General features: G+C 43.0%; 1 protein-coding gene across 3 annotated transcripts in view; it reads left to right on the top strand.

Annotated features, from left to right (window-relative positions):
- The window catches only part of LOC109912053 (interleukin-15-like), a 79,621-nt gene extending 65,599 nt beyond the window's left edge, over nt 1-14,022 (top strand). For 2 of the 3 annotated variants that reach the window (XM_048599029.1, XM_048599036.1), the window contains one exon: nt 5,708-7,305. The gene's annotated coding sequence lies outside the window, so the exon portion shown is untranslated. Of the gene's footprint in view, nt 1-5,707; nt 7,306-12,546 lie in introns of those variants that run through there. The other variant, XR_007262464.1, reaches the window with a different exon arrangement.
- Nucleotides 14,023-20,818: the final 6,796 nt, after the last annotated feature.

Raw genomic sequence — 20,818 nt, 5'->3', positions numbered from 1 at the left:
TGAGAGCGGGGCCGGTGAGGCGGTGACGGTGAGAGCAGGTCAGTGAGGTGGTGACAGCAGTGAGAGCGGGGCCGATGAGGCGGTGTGAGCAGGGCCGGTGAGGCGGTGACGGCGGTGAGAGCAGGGCCAGTGAGGCGGTGAGAGCAGGGTCGGTGAGACAGTGGCGGTGAGAGCAGGGTCGGTGAGGTGATGATGGCAGTGAGAGCAGGGCTGGTGAGGTGGTGACGGCAGTGAGAGCGGGGCCGGTGAGGCGATGATGGCAGTGAGAGCGGGCCGATGAGGCAGTGACGGTGAGAGCAGGCTGGTGAGGCGGTAATGGTGAGGGCAGGACCGGTGAGGCGGTAACGATGAGAGCGGGCTGGTGAGGCAGTGACGGTGAGAGCAGGCCGGTGAGGCGGTAATGGTGAGAGCAGGCCGGTAAGGCAGTAACGGTGAGAGCGGGGCCGGTGAGGCGGTGACGGCAGTGAGAGCGGGGCCGGTGAGACGGTGACGGTGAGAGCAGGGCCGGTGAGGCGGTGACGGTGAGGCGGTAACAGTGAGAGCAGGGCCAGTGAGACAGTGACGGTGAGAGCGGGGCCGGTGAGGCGATGACAGCAGTGAGAATGGGGCCAGTGAGGTGGTGACGGCAGTGAGAGCAGGGCCGGTGAGGCGGTGACGGCAGTGAGAGCAGGGCCAGTGAGGCAGTAACCGTGTGACCGGGGCCGGTGAGGCGGTGACAGCAGTGAGAATGGGGCCGGTGAGACAGTGACGGTGAGAGTGGCTGGTGATGCGATGACGGTGGTGAGAGCGGGGCCGGTGAGGCGGTGAGAGCGGGGCCGGTGAGGCGATGACAGCGATGAGAGCGGGGCTGGTGAGGGGGTGACGGTGAGAGCGGGTCAGTGAGACAGTGGCGGTGAGAGCGGGGCTGGTGAGGGGGTGACGGTGAGAGCGGGTCAGTGAGACAGTGGCGGTGAGAGCAGGGCTGGTGAGGCGGTCAGAGCAGGGCCGGTGAGGCGATGACGGTGAGAGCGGGTCGGTGAGACAGTGGCGGTGAGAGCAGGGTCGGTGAGGCGATGATGGCAGTGAGAGCAGGGCTGGTGAGGTGGTGACGGCGGTGAGAGTGGGGCCGGTGAGGCGATGATGGCAGTGGGAGCGGGATGGTGAGGCGGTGAGAGCGGGGCCGGTGAAGCGGTGACGGCAGTGAGAGCGGGCTGGTGAAGCGATGACAGCGATGGGAGCGGGGCCGGTGAGGCAGTGACGGTGAGAGCGGGGCCGGTGAGGCGGTGAGAGTGGGAAGGTGACACGGTGACGGCGGTGAGAGCGGGTTAGTGAGGCAGTGACGGTGGTGAGAGCGGGATGGTGAGGCGGTGATGGCGGTATGAGCGGGATGGTGAGGCAGTGACGGTGGTGAGAGCGGGATGGTGATGGCGGTATGAGCGGGATGGTGAGGCAGTGACGGTGGTGAGAACGGGCCTTTCACATGGTGCAGCGGCAGTGGCCTCCTGGATGCCCCAGCGATTGGAGCGGCGCCTGCACCATTGTGAAGATAGGCCTTGGGACTCTAAGATCTGAACATTTTTTTCTTGCTTACCTTTTGGCTCTGTTAAAATCTTTTAATTCTGTTTTTTGTAACCATATGGGTGCCAGTGAATGGCGACTTTGTGCACTTTTTACTATACTTATGAATTCCTGTACTTAGTACATGTGACAAATAAATAAATCTAACTCTAAATCCAAGGTTAATATTATCCTTGCTATGATGCGTTGCCCAGAGATGCTCAGAATTCTCCACGTGTTGTCTAATCAGACCACTGCACTGCTGAAGCATGACTTTGACCCTTTGAACCCTGATACTCTAAATATGAAGACCAGCATTCTATTCACCCTTTTGATTATTTTCTGTACCTTTTCATGACAGTTTAACAGTCTCTGTACCTGAACTCCCAAGAATCTTCAGCCATTCAGTGTCTCTAGCTTTTCACCCTTTAGAAAATACTCTGTTCTAACTATTCTAGGGCATAGTTTTCTACAAAAATTAATTTGTTCTAGTTGTCCTCATTTGTTTAATCTCATTGTAGCTTTATGCTTTAACCTACACTGCTTACCATTCTGCATATCTTCATGACATCAGTAACTTTAGATATGCATTTCTTTTCCTATATTTAAGTCACAGATAAACGTGGCAAATAGTTGAGGCCTTAAGATAGATCCTTGTAGGATACCACAGGTTGCTAGTCATGTCCTGTCAATCCTTCAATCCCCAACCTAGTTCAGAATACTTATTTTATTCTAATTTCTCTTTTATCTCCCTTAGTTCCCTCAGTGAACACATCTTATCCATGAGACCCACTGTTTGGTTCTCTCAGCCCTATTTCTACATGGAAAAGCTAAGCTGATCTGGCAACATCTTGAAGAAAAAGTCAGAGTTAATGTTTCGGGTCCAGTGACCTTTCCTCAGAACCAGTTCTGAGGAAGGGTCACCAGACCCGACACGTTGACTTTGATTTTTTTCTTCACAGATGCTGCCAAACCTGCTGAGCTTTTCCAGAAACTTCTGTTTTTGTTCCTGATTTACAGCATCCGCAATTCTTTCTGTTCCTATTTCTACATGCCTGTTTGTGACGTAACATCCAATCCTATTCCTGCATTAGCTGATATTGTTCATGGTACTTTGTCTTCAGGCACTGTCACTTTCTCTTTTAAATCTATTATCATCCCCCACTTTTCAAAACATCACACTGCTACCCCTCTACTGTCCCTGCAAACGTTGTCTTCATTGATCTTTCTCTCCAATATCCTTGAATGTTTGCTTGCCTCCTAAGATCGTGTTCATTTTCTTGAAACTCCTTATTTGAATCCCTCTGATCAGTTTTCCATGCTTGTTGCAGTACAGAAAATTTTCCTTTTATTCATTCATGGAATGTGGGCTTCACTGTTACTGCCCATCCTAAACTGACCTTGAAAAGGTGGTCTTATACAAGTCACAAATAATACCTTATGTAGTTGTGACAAAAGTTGACTTTTGTCTCTCTTGACTTGTCTCCAGTTTTAGACATGATTGACCTCCCTTTCCTCCTCCATTACCAATGCATGGTCGTACGGTTGGGTGGAACTGCTTTCAAATGCTTTCATTTTTATGTACCTAAACAAAGCCAGAGAATAATTTGCATTGATTTCTCTTTCTGCTCCAACACTATTATCTCTGATATTCTCCCTGCAGTCAATTTTCACCCTGTTCCTATCTCTCATCTGCAAACAGCTGTGCTGCGACATTATTCAAGTGGTTTGAATGTTTATGCAAATGTCGCTCTGCTCTACCTCACCAACATCTCTCTCGGCTCTTCCATTGTTGCCTAATTATCAGGCAGCTTATCTGATGTCCGCTACTGGAGAAACAGATTTCCTTCACCTAAATATAGGGAAGTCTAATGGAATAGAAGACCATTGACTTCAGTCTTAATTAAAAACTCTTATCCCCAGCCATCAACTTCATGTAGATCCATCAGACTGAACCAAAACCTCTCCCACATCCACCGCAACATTAGCGTTCACTTAATTCCAGCCACTTGAGCACCATTATTTCACTTTTGATGGTCTTGATATCAGCTGCCTAAGCCATAAGGTTAAGAATTTCATCCCTAAACTGGGGAGTTAGAACTCTCAAATGTATTAGTGGTCTCACAGGTTCCCTATCCGAAGGATCATTCTCTGGTCAGATGGCCAACTGACTGGAATAGGCTATAACAGCTGGTGTCAAGAACAGGGCTAGACAAGGTCACTCTCAGGATGATTTTGAGCAGAAGGAAGTTCAGTTAGGGATTAAAACGCAGAGGCATGATCAATTGAGATTTAAATAGTGAAGAGCGAATGAGGACCTGGGTCAGGAGTCAATTAGATGGATGCCAAGAAGGCTGACTTGATTGGGCAGAGGTTGATCAGTGGGGTGGTTAAGGTAGGAGGGTAAGGAGAGGTTTTCAACATGAGCAGATTGAGGGAGCACAGTGTGGGGTTTCAATCTGGAATAAAGAAAAAACAGAACTACTTGTGTGGCAATCCGTATAAGTAGCAAGTGATAGAGCTAAGCGATCACACACAACCAATGGGTCGGATCTAGCAACTTGAGGTTGGGCATCCATGAAACACTGTGGGTCTTCAACAGCAACAGAATTATACTCCAACACAACCTGCAACTTCATAGGAGGCTGGAACCAAAATCATACCCTTAATTTGTAACAGTTCCCCAGTATATGTTCTCAGTCTGGCCAAGGTCTTGCACGAACTCAAGGTTTGGAGTTCAGAGAAAATCTTGTTAAAGACTGATTCTGCAATCACTGTTACAGCTACGCTGGGATCGACCTCCATTAGAAACGGGTGATCATTTGACCAGGCATTTATTTTGATTGGTTCTTATTTGGATGTTGCTAAGCAATTTACCTGTTCCAAACCACATGTAAGTGGACTTTTCAGAGTGTGCACTCTCCTGGATACCGGCCTATGACTTCTCTTACTCAGTTTACTCCGTGGGACTCTTTTGCTGTCTCAAATCCACATACCAGCAACAACTACAATGGCTTGCTGGCTCAGATCCTGAAGAAAATTTTAACCGTTTGGCCAAGACTTGGCTTTGTTCTGAGATTTCGCTGTGGGCTGACTTAGATTCTCTCTGTCCGGTATATGTCCTGAGGGAGGCTATGCAATTGCCTTCACCTAAGTGGTGTTCCTGAGCTCAGTTGGATTGCTGAGGATGTCCGCTTCCAATGGGATGCCCTGTAGCTCATATGCTGCACTTGCCTCATTTTCCTATGATAAAGCCAGTTGTAATGCTCGTTTGAAGTCCATTTGGTCTTCAGCTAGTAGGTGCTTTTGCATGGTTACATCATTAATTCCACATACCCAACAGTCTCTCAGTTTCTCATTAAGGGTTAAACCAAAGTCACATGCCTCTGCCTGTCATCTTAACCTCATCAAAAATCTTGATACGGATTCCCCTGATTCTTGAATTGTTGAGTAAAACCGATAGCATCTCAGAAGAACAACAAAATAATTAATGTCACTTCTTCCTTTTATCTATGTCATGCTTGCTGCCTAGGTCAATGGTGAGTGGTCAATTTTATTTTAGCCCTTTTTATCGCTGTTTGTTACACCTATTTGCCTTGCCAGGATGTCTCAGAGGGCAGTTAAGTGTCAACCACAGACCAGTGATTCTGGAGTCAAACTTACTACGCCACGTTAGGGCAGCAGATTTTCTTCCGTAAAAGACATTAATGCATTGATGAGCTTTAATAATAAGATGGTAGTTTTATATTCCACTTTTATTTATTTAACTGAGCGTCTCAAATGTGTAAATATATTAGCACTGTATTTAGTAACTAGGCTTGTTAGAAACTCATCTTGCAGGTTCAACTTTAATGTGATAATTCTAATTACATGTTGCTATTAGAAAGTGTGTACTCTTGCAATGTGGACATATCCATGAAGTAATAAAGGAGCAGCAAGTTGGTACTTAGTAATGAGTTGTTGTCCAGGTGTAACAATGGGATATTCACGTTGCCCATCATAAACCATAGTTAATTGGTTGTAAAGTGTTTTGGGATACCCTGAGGCCATGAAAGCTATTGCATAAATGTATGTCTTCTTTCACTTATTTACTCTGTCTTGGCCAAGTATGGTGTCACTTGATCTTGGAAAAGATTTTAAATCTAACAACTTCTTTCTCATTTGCACACAGATCCTCTGAGTGAGGGACACAACATTTATCTTGTCTGCCACTTCCCATGGAGTCAATCAACAGTGTTTTCTGTTGTCGGTGGCCTTTCACTATATCAATACTGGATCAAGACCAAGAGGCTGATCAACTCACCAGACAGCACATCCATTGAGTTGCAGAAGACTCACTGTGGGCTAATAAAAAAATAAATTCCAGACAGATATACTTGCAGGAGCATGAGCAGGAGATGGGAACACTGAGGAACAAAGACAACGCTCCCATTAAACTGTACAGATATACAACTTCCTGAAAATTACTATGCAAGCCTTATCCTATAATAAATAGTGCAAGTGTGTGACCACACACTGAACAAGATGAAGCCTGGTGCAAAAACTAAATTCCAAAGAAAATATTGGAAATGGAGAATTAAGATTAGAACAATACAAGTGGAATGTTTCTATAATTTAGGTTGGGATATATATCTTTTAAGAAGCTCTTCCTCATGAGAAGTAATGCTCTGACTCACTGTTTCATGGAAATGCTAATCACTTCCAAGCTATGCTGTATAAAATGATGTGCCCTATCTTTTCTGGGAACTCCTATCACTGGACACTCAGAAGAAAAGCATTTCTCTTCTCACAAAACATGCATAGATACAACCTGAAGCGTAATGAGTGTGTCTGCTACAATCACTGATTGAGTGAAGTGGTTTTCTTGTCTTTCTTCCTCATTTGATGTTATTTGGTGGGTTTAAAGCCTGAAAGAGGTCGGTTAGGTCAGTTGAGTGGATGGCTGGTTTGCAATACCAACAGCATGGGTTCAATGTCCATTGTGGCTAAGCTAGCCATGAAGGATTCTCTTTCTCAACCTTACCCCTCACCTGAGGCATGGTGACACCGTGGTTAAACCACCAGCAGTTGCCTCTGTCTCTAATGTGGGAGCAGCTCTCTAGTCTGGTAAAACTACCCTTCAATGGTTGCTTTAAAATAATGGAACTGCCATCCCAATGTAAGTACTTAAATATTAATGTGGTAGTTGTAAAGAATTAGCCTGACAGAGTTTCTTAAGTTTTTGCCAAAGTAAGGGTTCAAGTTTATTGATTTAAAACTGACCTGGGTAAAAATATTAAATGGTAAAGACAGTCCCAAAGTGCAACACAAACACTTAAAACCCATGCATACAGTTACAGATTGAAAGTAATGGTAGGTAAAGCTAAAGGTATGTAAATTATCCTGTCTCTGAGATAGGATTGCAAGTCATACACAATGACACAGAGTTGAAACCTTGCCATCTTCAATGCAAAGTCAACTGCACAATAACATTACAAAATGGCTGCCACCACATGCAGAATGAGCAAAGTTACTATATCTCTTTGGTGGTGAGGTAAAATTGTTTGAATATGAGGCCTCTTATCTTCCAATGCCAGGGACCTGGGCATCAATGTACACTTCATTGGCAGGTCATTAATTGTCCAAGAATGTACATTGCAAATGATAGTCTCAAGCACTCATGACCATCGCAGTAACAAAAACAAAGTTGCTGGAAAAGCTCAGCAGGTCTGGCAGCATCTGTGGAGGAGAAAACAGAGTTAACGTTTCGGGTCCGGTGACCCTTTCTCAGAACTGATGGTGGCAGGGAAAACGTCAGTTTATATGCAGAAAATAGGGAGGTGGGTGGGGTAGGGAATAAACGATAGGATAAAGCCCAAAGAGAGAGAAAGACAGTTGGACAGACAAAGGAGTTGCTAACAATCAGGCTGGGAGGGTGAGTAGTTTTTAATGGGGACTGTTAGTGACTAACAACAGGGGGTGTGTAGTGGCAGGCTATGTGGTAACAAGGCCTGGCGTGTGGGGTGGGGGGCTGGGACATGGGAGAGTTTAGGCCCTAAAATTATTGAACTCAATATTGAGTCCAGAGGGCTGTAGGGTCCCTAAGCAGAAAATGAGGCGTTGTTCCTCCAGCTTGTGTTGGGCTTCGCTGGAACACTGCAGCAAGTCAGAGACAGAGATGTTGGCCAGGGAGCAAGATGGTGCATTGAAGTGGCAGGCAACAGGTAGTTCAGGGTCTTTTTTGCGAGCAGAACGTAGATGTTCTGCGAAGCGGTCACCAAGTCTACGCTTCGTTTCCCCAATGTAGAGGAGACCACATTGTGAGCAACGAATGCAGTAGACTAGATTCTTGGAAGTGCAGGTGAAGTGTTGCTTCACCTGGAAGGTATGTTTGGACCCTTGGATACTGGGGAGGGAGGAGGTAAATGGGCAGGTGTTGCACCTTCGCCGGTTCCAGGAGAAGGTGCCGTAGGGCTGTGGGGAGGTGTTGGGGGTGAAGGAAGTGTGGACCAGGGTGTCCCAGAGGGAACGGTCCCTGCGGAAGGCGGACAAGGGAGGGGAGGGGAATATGTGTCTGGTGGTGGCATCTTGCTGGAGGTGGCAGAAATGGCATCTGATGATCTTCTGGACGTGGATGCTGGTGGGATGGTAGGTGAGGATAAGGGAGGGAAGAGAAGAGTGAGGGCAGAAGTGCGGGAGATGGGTCGGACCTGGTTGAGGGCCCTGTCAACAACGGAGCTGGGAAATCCTCGGTTGACGAAGAAGGTGGACATTGAGGAAGAAGGTGGCATGACCATTGCAGTGTTTGCACTGATGTGGAGGTGCTGGTGTTGGACTGGGTTGGAGAAAGTCAGAAGTCACACAACACCAGGTTATAGTCCAACAGGTTTATTTGAAAACACAAGCTTTTGGAGCTTCAGTCCTTCTTTAGGTGTTAGTGAGAGAGGCAATATCAGACACCGAATTTATAAGTAAAAGATCAAAGGTTCACGCCATTGATGAGGATGTACTAAACAAACCTAAGATGCTCTTAAATTTTTAAATCAGTTGGAAAGTTTTAATTGATTGATATGTATGTGTAAATCCCCGAATTCCTTTCAAGTCACTGTCCTAAGAGATCTAAAGGTTTTATCAGTGTAAAGGAGAGATGACATTTTAGGTCAGACAATGCATGTTGGGTGTGAGACCTTGTTTAGAATCTGTTTGCGTTTTGGGTTGGAATCAGACTGGTTTTATTTCTAAAGTAGGAATTTATAAAAGGCTATATCTTCACTATCCTCTGGACAACTGGGATAGGCAACAAATACTGGCTTGGCCAGTGATGCCCACATCCTATGAATGAATAAAAGAAAAAAAAATCTGACTGTAGCTGGAGTTATTGATGCATTGCTTCAAATATGAAGACATTATTGAAGATCAGATCAATTTTAGACATTCTGGATGATGGAGAAATGATTGATTGATGTCAATCTGCTGATGATGAAGATGAAGATCGGGACATTGACTGGGAGGGACATAATCCAAAACAGCACAATAGAGCAACGAGTATGAGAAGCCATCCATGCAGAATGAGCTGGGGTTGGGACTTGCTTTTATTTTTAACATCCTGTTGATTATATGGCATGCAGCCCCTGCTGAGTGAAAAGAACATGTGGATCATGTTATTTTTGCAGTCTTTTGCTGTTGTTGAATAAATATTTCATTATACTTCTGTTTGCACATTTTATATCTTCAGGTGATCCCACTTTCAAGCATTCACCTAATAGAGTATGAATCCTTATTGACCATGGGGGAAAGCAAAACAACAGTCTATGAGGTAGTGCATTAACATTACAAGGCACTAAGGTTAAGTAGCTGTAAGACTTCAGTCAGCAGAAGATATCTGAGTATTGTGCAATGAAGTCTCTCATGAAAGGCAGCAGGTTAGGAGGAATCCTGAGGCATCCACTTTTAATCCTTCCCAAATCAGGTTGCCAGCATGAGTGCATGCTAAGTTGCCCTGAAATGCTCAAAAATCATGAAGGATAGGGTTAAACTTGAGATAGGCTGCATTTTACACAGCAAACCATTATGCTATGAGGGAGAATGGCCATGTGAACTGCACATTGTACATCTCCCAGCCTTGAAAGGCAGTGAGCCCCTTTGAAAAGCTGACATACAGAAGAACCTTTCCCTCCAAAGACATGTGGAATCATCATTGATTCCATACTCTCACTCATCCAACATGTATGTGGAATGACGTGTGCAGGCCAGGCCCTAGTGCAACCTAAGCACATTGCTTTTAGTCTCTTGTTGTCCACATTAAAATTCAACACCTTGGCTGTAATCAGTACCATGGTTCACAGATGCATAACATCTGATACTATATGCAGTGAAGGAATTGGTCACTTGTTACTCACACCACAGTATCTGAGGTCCTTATGAAACAGAAGTATCAAGATTGTTAAAAATGATTGAGTTATAGCCAGGCTGCTAGATGATGTGCGCCGTGCACCCCAATCCTACATATCTGACAAAAGATTACCAGCAAGGAAAGCTAGAAACCATCTATCAAAACACACTCTGCAGGCCAAGCTCAGAGAAATGAACAGCTGAACATGGGACAACAAGGCAGTAGAATCTCAGGAAGCTGCTGAAAATGCATGACCTAAATGGCATCCAGGAAGCGGTCCGACCTGTTTATGCTCCCCGAAAACAACCGTATAATATGTGTCCTTTGAACAGATTGCAATCAGCTGTGAACAAACAGACATGAGATTTCTCTCTCATTTACTGGAGCACTTTAACAATCCCTGGTGTAAGAGTCCATGCTATGCAATGAAGCTTTTTAATCATTTCCATAGCATCACATTCAGAATAAGGCCTTCAATCCGTCTCAAGCAGAAGTCAACACATTCCTTAAAGCAAATTATGAGTAATGTCTCCTGGGGCTAATGGCATACCACTAAAGTTATTCAAAATAGTGGAATTCACGTGATTTAAAAAAAAACTCACCAGCCTCTTCTGCTTAAACTTAAACCTGCGGATTGTGACCCAAGGTAATGAAGATGCTTCCGTAACTCATCAATATAACAGAAGGGAAGCAAGTACATTAGTGACAATCACAAAGTTATATAATTTTTGCCCACAATAGGAAAAAATCTTGCAAAGATCATTATCAACAGGATTGCACACGTTTTACAGACTCAGTGTACCCAAATTTGTTGTGAATTTACTGCTGGACAAAGAACAGTCATCAGTAAAAAGATGTGTGAACAGTACATGGATCTCTACATGGGTTTGTTGACCTGACCAAGGTGTTCAACACAATAAAGCATGATGGCCTCTGGGAACTGCTATACAAATATGGCTGCCCTGAAAAAATAATCAGGATCATCCACTAATTACACGTTTGCAGTGATGGACGGTGTGATGCACCCATCAGATACCTCTCCTGTCACCAGTGGCTTCAAGCAAGGTTACGTAGAGTTTCCAGTTCATTTGCCATGCTCTTGCATGCACTCAAGAATCCTGTTATAGAACACACATTCAGTTCAGAGCAGACAGTAATCTTGCCAATTGGCTAAGGCGCAAAGTTCTTACAAGATATCGGAATAGTTACTAAGTGAACTCTTATTGTCAACAACTTTGGTTTTAACAACCCATATTCCAGAGGACACCAAACTGCTCATTCACTGTTTATCCCAAATCTTGGCACACTTCGGCCTTACAATAAGTCTGAAAATGTCAGAGATCACGTATCTTTTTGCTTCTGCTTTTTATCTTCTGACACTATAGCCTTACCTTTTGAGTACATGATTGACATGCTACCAAGTCAATAAAAAAATTATATTCTGGTGTCATTATCTTTTGCATCAGCTGAGGCCTTTGAATGCTTCTATTCTCACAGTATTAAACTAGTGTCACTGTGTTTTAATTCGTACATTCTCGTGTTAACCCTAATAGTTAACAATTAATGTTACTACATTTTTACCATTAATTGCTCTTAAATTTTCCCAGAACTGCAAAATCACTCCTGCTGTCGCTGCTATCATCAGAGTAAAAGAACTCCATATATATTACTATCTAGTATGGTCTGAAGGAATGTTTGAGCCTTAATGGAGCATTGGTATAGCTAATGGATGTATTACTTAAGAGTTCATTGTTGTGAACTGGTCACAGAAATATAAGGAGTAATAATCAGGATAATGTGCATTTTATGGAGAGTGGTTATCGTAAATAAAACCTTCACTAAAAGTATGGATTTGACTCTGTTCAAGAATATCAACAGTGGTGGCCGAGGATAGCTGAACTGAAACATAATTTTTAAGAATATGATTACCCGTGCTGTTTTCTGAAAGTGAGTCTTATGATGAGTGGAAGGATGAAGTTACAATGTGGACCTGCCAAAGAGAAAACAAGGCTTCCTCACTTCTGTTACCATATAGAAGTGGGATAGGAAACAAAGATTTTTTTTCAGAAATTGGAGCCGGATGATTTGAATACAGATGAAGGTTTGGACAGATTGTTAACTTTAATGGGTAAAGTTTATCAAAAATATATTTATCAACTGTCCTGAGGCACGGTCAGATTTTGACAGATTTAGAAAGGCTGATCATAGTATCATGTAGAAATACATAATGGTATTCATTTGGAAATTCCCTAATCTGAGTTGGCATTTAGTCTATTGGACTACCAAAGTATCAAGCATGGAGAGAGTTTAATTTTGACAGGAGCTATATTTGTAAATAAACATACAGTGCTGGAACAAAAGTCAGAAATGCTAAAAAAAATTCTACCATAGCTTTCCTTTCCAGCAGCATGAGAAGTGCAAAGAAGATGATTGGTGATATGACACAATGGAGGGTACAACCATCTAGGTATAGGTCACAGGGCACAGTATGAAAAGAATGATATAACTAAGATACACAAGGACAGAAATGCTATTGATAATTTTAAGAAGCAAAAAGAATTTGGTATTTAGAGTAAGTGAAACTTCAATTCTAAGTTTGTCAGAATTACTAAAAATGTTCTCTTAAATCTATTTTCAAGTTTAAAGATTCTATGACTGACGAGGCTCCACTACCGAAGCTGAAACTGCAAGCCCAGGGGAACTAAGGGCCTACTGGCTTCCTGCAAGCCTGACCTTCTCAAGAAATCTAGAACCAAGGCCCAACCGGTGTGGGAAACAGACCTGACCCCATGGTGACCTGACATCAGACTGACTACAAAACCCCCCAAGCACTCATGAAAAAGACTAGCGCCCAGGACCCCATCAGACACACCTAATTATTTTGCTGATCTCCTGAAACTCTCAAGGCCATGACTGGTGTGCAGGAGCCCGTCAGTAGCACGTACTTACCTCTTGGAGCAGCAGACTTCCTTCACAGACGCCCAGGATCGTTTAAAAGGAGCTATCTACCCGGGAAACATGGGAGACATGCTGGACTTCAGTTGAGACTGGAACTTGAGGTTTTCAAGTCCCTACTCCCCAGCATAGTCCTGGCAAATGTCAAAGCTATTGAGAACAAAATGGATGAACTTGAAGCTAGACTCCAAAGGGAATTAAGAGACTGCTGTGTGCTCTGCTTTACAGAGACATGGCTCACTCCTGCTACACGTGATTGTGTCTTACAACCTGAGGGCTTCTCAGTTTACTGAATGGACTACTTGGGCAAGGCAAGGGGCAGTGGGGTCTGCTTCCTAATCAACAAGGCTTCATACTCAGCCCCTACTATAGTCTTTATAGACTCACAACTTTGTGGCTGGATTTCACCCCAACTCCATTTTCAAGTTTGCTGATGACACCACTGTTGTAGGTCAGATCTCAAACAATGACAACACAGAATACCAGCGGCATGGTGTTAAGACAACAATCTCTGCATAAATGTTAGCAAAACGAAGGAGCTGGTCACTGACTTCAGGAAGTAGACTGGAAGGGACGCGCTTGTCTCCATCAATGGTGCTGAGGTGGAGTTGGTTGACATCGTCAAGTTCCTGAGAGTGATGATCACCAACAAACTCTCCTAATGGTCAAGAAAGCACAACAATGTCCCTACTTCCTCAGGAGACTAAGGAAATTTGGGATGTCCACAAGGACTCTTACCAATTTTTAATGATGCATTATAGAAAGTATCCTATTTGGATGCATCACAGAGTGGTATGGCAACTGCTCTTCCCAAGACCATAAGAAACTACAGAGAGTCATGAACACAGCCCAGTCCATCGCGCAAACCATATACTTCCTATAATGTTGGGAAAGCAACGAATGGAATCAAAGACCCCTCCAACTCCGGTTATACTGTCTTCCACTCTCCTCCATCAGACAGAAGATTTAAATGGTTGAATACATGTATGTATAGACTCAAGAACAGCTTCTTCCCTGCTGTTATCAGACTTTTGAATGAACCTCTCAAATGTTAATTCTGACCCCTCTCCCTCTCTCTCTACCTTCTCTGTGGCTGTAACATTGTATTCTGCACACAGTGCTGGTACCCTGATGCATTGTGTATGGTACAATCTGCCAGTATAGCCTGCAAAATAACTCTTTTCACCCGTATTTCCGTACATGTGACAACAATAAATCAATCAATTAGAATGAACCCGGAAAACCTGAAAGTGTCATCAATGTTTCAGGTGTGATTCAAAGTATCATTACACCGTGAACTATCCCAAACAGCAGAGTATTTTAATTATGCAGTATTAGACAGTGGATGCGCATCCACAGTATGTGGTATGGCCAAATTTCCATCTAGACTGTGTGAGTATTTAGGATTAGGACAAACTTAAGGAATTTAAGAGTTTTAGATTTGAGATGACCACAAACTAAAATATTCGAAAAGAATGGTCATTCTAGTAAAATAGCCGAAACGAATCATTTTATTAGCACAGATGTAATTTCCAGTGAATTGTGATTAAGAAGGTAATTAATGGAGAAAGCACATATGAAATCAATCATAGAAAACAATGGTGTACCTGATATCAGTGATAGGGAAGATATTGGGGAAGATACTGAGAGACAGGATTTATTCACATTTGGAAGTGAATGGACTTGTTAGTGATAGGCAGCATGGGTTTGTACGGGGAAAGTCATGTCTTACCAACTTGATTTAGCTTTTTGAGAAGAAGGCAAGAATGATTGATGAGGGAAGGGCAGTAGATGTTGTTTACATGGACTTTACTGAGGCATGCGATAAGGTAACTCATGATAGGCTGGTACAGAAGGTAGAAATGGATGGGATCCAGGGTGAGTTGGCTTGGTCATAGAAGGCAGAGAGTAGCTGTGGGAGGGTGCTTTATGGAATGGAGATCAGTGACTAGTGGTGTTCTGTAGGGATCAATGCTGGGACCTTTGTTGTTTGTAATATATATATAAATGATCAGGAGGAAAATGTAGGTGATCTGATTAATAAGTTTCTGGTTGACACCAAAATTGGTGGAGTTGCAGATAGTGAGGAGGATTGTCAAACGATACAGTGGGATATAGACAGATTGCAGATTTAGCCAGAGAAATGGTAGACGGAGTTTGATCTGGACAAATGCAAGGTGATGCATTTTGGAAGATCAAATTCAGGTGCACATTATACAATAAATGGCAGAATCTTTAGAAGCATTGATATGTAGAGGCATCTGGGCGTACAGGCCAACACATCCCTGAAAGTGGCAACACTGGTGGAGAAGGTGGTAAAGAAGGCATATAGCATGTTTTCCTTAATCAGCAGGGAAATCGAATATAAATGTTGATAAGTTATATTAAAGCTGTGCAAAACTTTAATTAGGTCATATTTGAAATATTGTGTGCAGTTCTGGTCACCACACTATCAGAAGGATGTGGATGCTTTGGAGATGGTGCAGAGAAGGTTTACCATGATGTTACCTGTTCTGGAGCATTTTAAATTATGAGGAGAGGTTGGATAAACTCAGATTGTTTTCACTGGAAAGACAGGCTAAGAGGTGACTTAATGGAGGTCTACGCAATGATGACAGCCATAGATAGGGTGGATATTCAAAGGCTTTTTCCCAGGGTGGAAAAGTTAACTACAAGTGGGCACGGGTTCAGGGTGAGGGAGGAAAGTTTAGGGGAGAAATGTGGGGAGAATTTTACATACAGGGAGTGATGGGTGCCTGGAACACACTGCCAGTGGAGGTGGTGGAAGCAGGTACGTTAGCCTAGGCCCGAAACGTCAGCCTCTCTGCTCGTATGATGCTGCTTGGCCTGCTGTGTTCATCCAGCCCTGCACCTTGTTGTCTCATTATTACATGTTGTATCCTTTTGCTGAAACATAACCTCTCCACTAAAGAATTAAAGACATTATTTCCACTGGGGTGTAGGAACTTAGATGACAAAGAGTCAATTGTGTTAAAATTATGTAGGAAATTTGCTCAACCATCCTTAAAGGTTAAAAAAATGTAAAGGATGCAGGAATAAGGGATGGAGTGTATGATAAACTCATAGTAGAGATGTCATAATGTGAGATTTTGCAAGAAATACCCAAAGACATCATTAGAGCTTATAGTAAGTCTGTCCTTAGCAAAAGATTTTAACAGGATACTGATTATGGATTTAAAGCTTTTGTGTGGATTGCCACCTTGGGTGTTCCATTGATCCCGAGAATGATACCATCAGGAGTTCTCAATTCTTGGCACAGTCACCCATGACAGTGAGGTTGAAGGGGAGGAACCAGACAAACCACAATTCAAAACAAGTCCTCAATGGCAATTCAGGCAGAAGATATTTGTATGATACTGTGTGATATTCATGTGATGATGAGTGCAGCAGTGGACAAAGGCTGCAACAGTAGAGAGGTCCCCAGTCGATGAAGTTTCCTTGCCACTGGAACTGAATCAGGCTCTGTCAAGGACCATGAGTCTGCTCGTGTGCAGCAGCATTCCCACGTTAAAAGATGTCCCGCACAAGGTATCTACCTAGAGGAATTAAACCTGCTTACACACATCACACAAATCCTGCAGTGATCAGCAAGAGTTAATGGGGACAGCACTGTGAGATCTGGAAGTCTCTAGCTTCAGACCAGCATGTAGGTGGTGGAGTTTGACTGAGTTGTTTTGCTCTTGAAAAAGGAACAGGAGAGCGTTTTGGCAGCTTTCTTCACGACTGAGCGGCCTTCTTCCAAATCCACTGCACAGGGAAGGTCTTACAAAAGGTGCCCGAAAATGTTTCTTCTGCACCTAATGGGCTCACCTACCTCTGGTCTGAAAACCAAAGTCAAGCTCAGTCTCATAAGCTGGAATGGTCCAGAATGAAGAATTGCCCTTGTTGCCCATGAACTCAGGCATCTTAATGCTGGTACCGCTACTCTATAGAAGACTTGAAGAGCAAGCAAAGGGCAGCAGGGTAGAAGGTGATTACACGTTCTGGAGATGAAAACCCAAGGATCAATCTAGGATGTACGGAATTGGATTTGCTATCAAAAACTCATGAACTGATTCTCAGAGCTCCCTGTTCACATCAATGATTGCTTCACAACTCTCTGTCTGTAACTCGCCACAAACTAAAAGGCAATGGTTGTGAGTGCCTCAACTCCAACTCTTGGTGCCACAGATGAGTCCAAGGAAGGCTTCTATTCCTCCCTGGACACCAGACTCACCAATATTCCTAAGGAAGATGTAATTGTTCTCCTTGGATACTTCAACAATATGTTGGAAAAGGTGCCCAACTCTGGAAAGGAACCATCGTAAAGGAAAGAATTGGAAATTGCAACACCAAAGGGATTCTCCTGCTTATCAAATGTGCAGAATGCTAGCTGGTCATCAACAACATACTGTTCCACCAAAAAGACGAGTTCGAGTCTTTGAGGAGACATCCATGATCAAAGCACTGGCACATGATAAATTATGTCATTGTTCGATCCCAAAACCAAAAAGGATGCCCTCATTACCAGGGCAGATGATTGCTGGAAAGACCATTGGATCATCTGCTCCTCAATGTCTGTCAAATTCTACCAGTACAAATGAAGATGAAGCTACAGTTTAGACAAAAAGTCAGTGTTGAGTGGCTTCAAGGTCCAAACAGACTTGCAAATTTCCAACAATGTCTCCACCAAAATCACCAAAGAGTTAAATTTAATGAAGTGGAGGAAATCAGGAAAGAGCTGAAGACAGCCACCATGTCATGCTGTGAACAAATCATCAGTAAACCCAGAAAACAATAAGTCTGCTTCAATGAGAATGACTAACCAAGATATTTTCAACAAGAAAAGAAAATAATATCATCAGCAAGGCAAAGAGCAGAGCTCGTCAAACAGCGAAAGCAGAGTTACCAAAGAAGGCCTAGGAAAGTCAAGAACCAATGGCAGACTGAGAAAGCTAAGGAGCTGCAACTCCTTGCTGACAAGCATGACTCCAGGGGTTTCTTTAGTGCCACCAAGTTAATATTCAGATCCAACACCCCTGGCTTCAGACCGGTGTGGAGTAAAGATGTTATCCTTTTGAGAGAGAAAGAAACGTTAGCCTCTGATGGAGAGAACACTTCAAAGAATCCTTATACCATGATACAATCATCGATGAGAACATGTTTGAGGAAATCCTCCACTTCCCTATCAAAAATGGTCATGCGTTCTCACCTAGTGTGACAGAAGTTGAAGCCTCCATTAGACATGAAGAATGGAAAAGCTGCAGGAGTAGACAGGGTTCCAGAGGAGACCTTCAAACTTGCAGGAGCAGAGCTTACCCATTATCACCATCTCTGTTCCTGAAAATCTGGGATGCAGAAGAAATTTCTGCCGATCCTCGGGATGCTGCCATTGCCACCATCTTCAAGAAAGAAGACAAAGTGCACTGTGGGTATTGCTAAGGAATCTCTATACTCTCCATCACTAGGAAAGTTAGTGCCTGAATCTTCATTGGACACCTTCTCTTAAGCTCTAAGGAAATCCTTCCTCAAAGCCAGTGCAGCTTCCAATCAAACTGTGGAACTATGGACAAGGTTTTCACTGCTTGACAACTCCAAGAGAAATGCCAGGTACAACATCAGACACCCTACATGACTTTCATCAGTCCAACTAAGGCTTTGACTCAGTCAATCGAGAAATGCTATGCAAGATCCTGTCAAAGGCCAGCTATCCAGTGAAATTCATTAACAATTTCCTTCTTCGCCATGACAGGGATGGTCCTCACTGACAGTAATATCACAGAGTCATTTGCTTAGGATGCTTGAGTAATGACTACCCAAGCAAATCTTCTTCACCCAGCTCAAGGAAGGCATTTGAACAAGAGAAGGACACAGAAAGTGTTTCAAAGATTTCTTGAAGACTTCCCTCAAGAAATACAACACTGATGTCAACACATGGAGACCCTCATTTGGAAGAACTGACTTGGAGGTAATCCCTGTATGAAAGGACAATTGTTTGAGAGCACTTGGCAGTAAGAGGAGGTATGGGAAAAGAACCAGCAAAAGGAATGGCAGTGATCTCAAGGCCAAGGACCAAGTCCATCTCCCTGAAACACCTACCAAATGTGTGGTGGGAGATGTGGCATATAAGCCACATAAGGAGCCATGGAACCCATGGACCAGTGACACAGAATTTCCTAAGTAGACAATCATATTCATTAGTGAGCGATTGCCAACGACAGATTTAAAGTTAAGTGATTAAAAAAAATGTTATGTTTTTTAGTTTGGCAACCCAAGCTTTTTTCAGTCAACAAACATACATACTAATGATGAGAAATTAGTTGTGGATAAAGTCATGGAAAAGTGAATAGGAATTGGATTTGGACCACCACCAAAATTTTTCACCGATAATAGTGGTGGAGGAAAAGAAGTGGTGAATTTGCTAACGATGAATTTAATGATATAGTTGTGAATATGAACATAATAGTTATGGATATGGCAGTACAAAGTCCTTTTAGCCATGGGTTTGTGAAAGGAACCATGCAATAATAGATAAAAGGTTCATAAAATTTTAGCAAATCAGCTAAGCTGTAAATTGTCACTTGCATTAGCCTAGGCTGTACATGTTAAAATTTGTTGTGGATGGTTAAAGAATAAAGTCAATATCAGGTTTTGATAAGAATCTAAAGTTCTATCAGTACCAAGTGATTAGCCTCCACCTTAGGAAGGGATTACAATTAGATATACTAATTTGGAGTATTTGAATCACTGCATGCAGGAAGAAAGGCTTTTATTAATGCAGAAGTTTCATAAATAATTTGGTGAGCCTTCTTTTGCAAGGAAAGGCAATTGAAAACTAGCTTCAATCAAGGAAATATGGTTTATTATAAAAGAGTGGAATTTAAAGAATGGAAAGGCCTGGGGCAAGTTTATTGGCAAGGACACAAAAAATAATAATTGTAGAGCATGGGAATCAGACTGCTTGGGCACACTCGATTAAGACTGCTTGGCATGAATTACAAGTTTGCAGAATCTGAAGGAGTTATAAAAAAACGACAAAGGACGGGTAAATCTCACACCTAAATATCGTGCAGCGATAAGAATCAAACTGCCACAATTGACAGCTTGTAATGGTCAATATGAAGCTATTTGTTCCGAAGGACAACTACCAGAAATGGGTACATTTGTACCTGTACTTAAGTCAAATATTTGCCAGAAGGGGCTGGTCAATGGAGAAATACATCTATTATAAGTAGAGCAAGGAGTGCCATTGGAAAATATAAAACTGGATGAATGTGTGGGATGAGGGACAGGAGGTTAGGCCCATGGATTAGGAACATGAAGTACAAAGGTGGAAGGCAAGAATATGGGGTGTAAACTCAAACAGTGGGTCTGAGAACAAACATGGTCCTAGAAAGCAATCACAAACCATTGAAATGAGTTCCAATAATAGCTAAAGCTTTGAGTCCAGTATGACTCTTCTTCAGAACTGCCATGCTGATTATATAATGGATTCAAAATTTCATCTTTGTTTCTCTCTCCAGAGATTCTGCCAAATCTGCTGAGTGTCTCCAACATTTTTATGTCAGATTTCCTGCATCCACATTATTTTGCTTTTATTCAAAATTGGAAGTCTATCTTCTGATGCTTTTAAAGATATTGGATTGGAAATCAAACAGAGTAGATCAAGTGTCACTTTGCATCAGCAATCTTATTTCGAAAACATTAGCCCCATCGTTATTCGTCAAAATGGACCCTCAGTAATACACCTCCCAACTCATTTCAGAGATTTTGTTACCTTGGGACTATCTCTCCAACAACTTTGGATTGGATGATGAAACTGCTGACTGCCTGATAAAAGCAACCTCAGCATTTGACCAGCTCATCCACAGGCTTTGGAGAGAACATGTAATTCATTTCAAAATGACAACCAAAGTGTTCTCACATAACTTCTCTGTGGCTGAGAACCATGGACAA

Source organism: Rhincodon typus, chromosome 1 (assembly GCF_021869965.1).
Source record: "Rhincodon typus isolate 14 chromosome 1, sRhiTyp1.1, whole genome shotgun sequence".
Classification (NCBI taxonomy): domain Eukaryota; kingdom Metazoa; phylum Chordata; class Chondrichthyes; order Orectolobiformes; family Rhincodontidae; genus Rhincodon; species Rhincodon typus.
The sequence above is the reverse complement of the archived record's forward strand: the minus strand, read 5'-3'. Positions and strand labels throughout refer to the sequence as shown.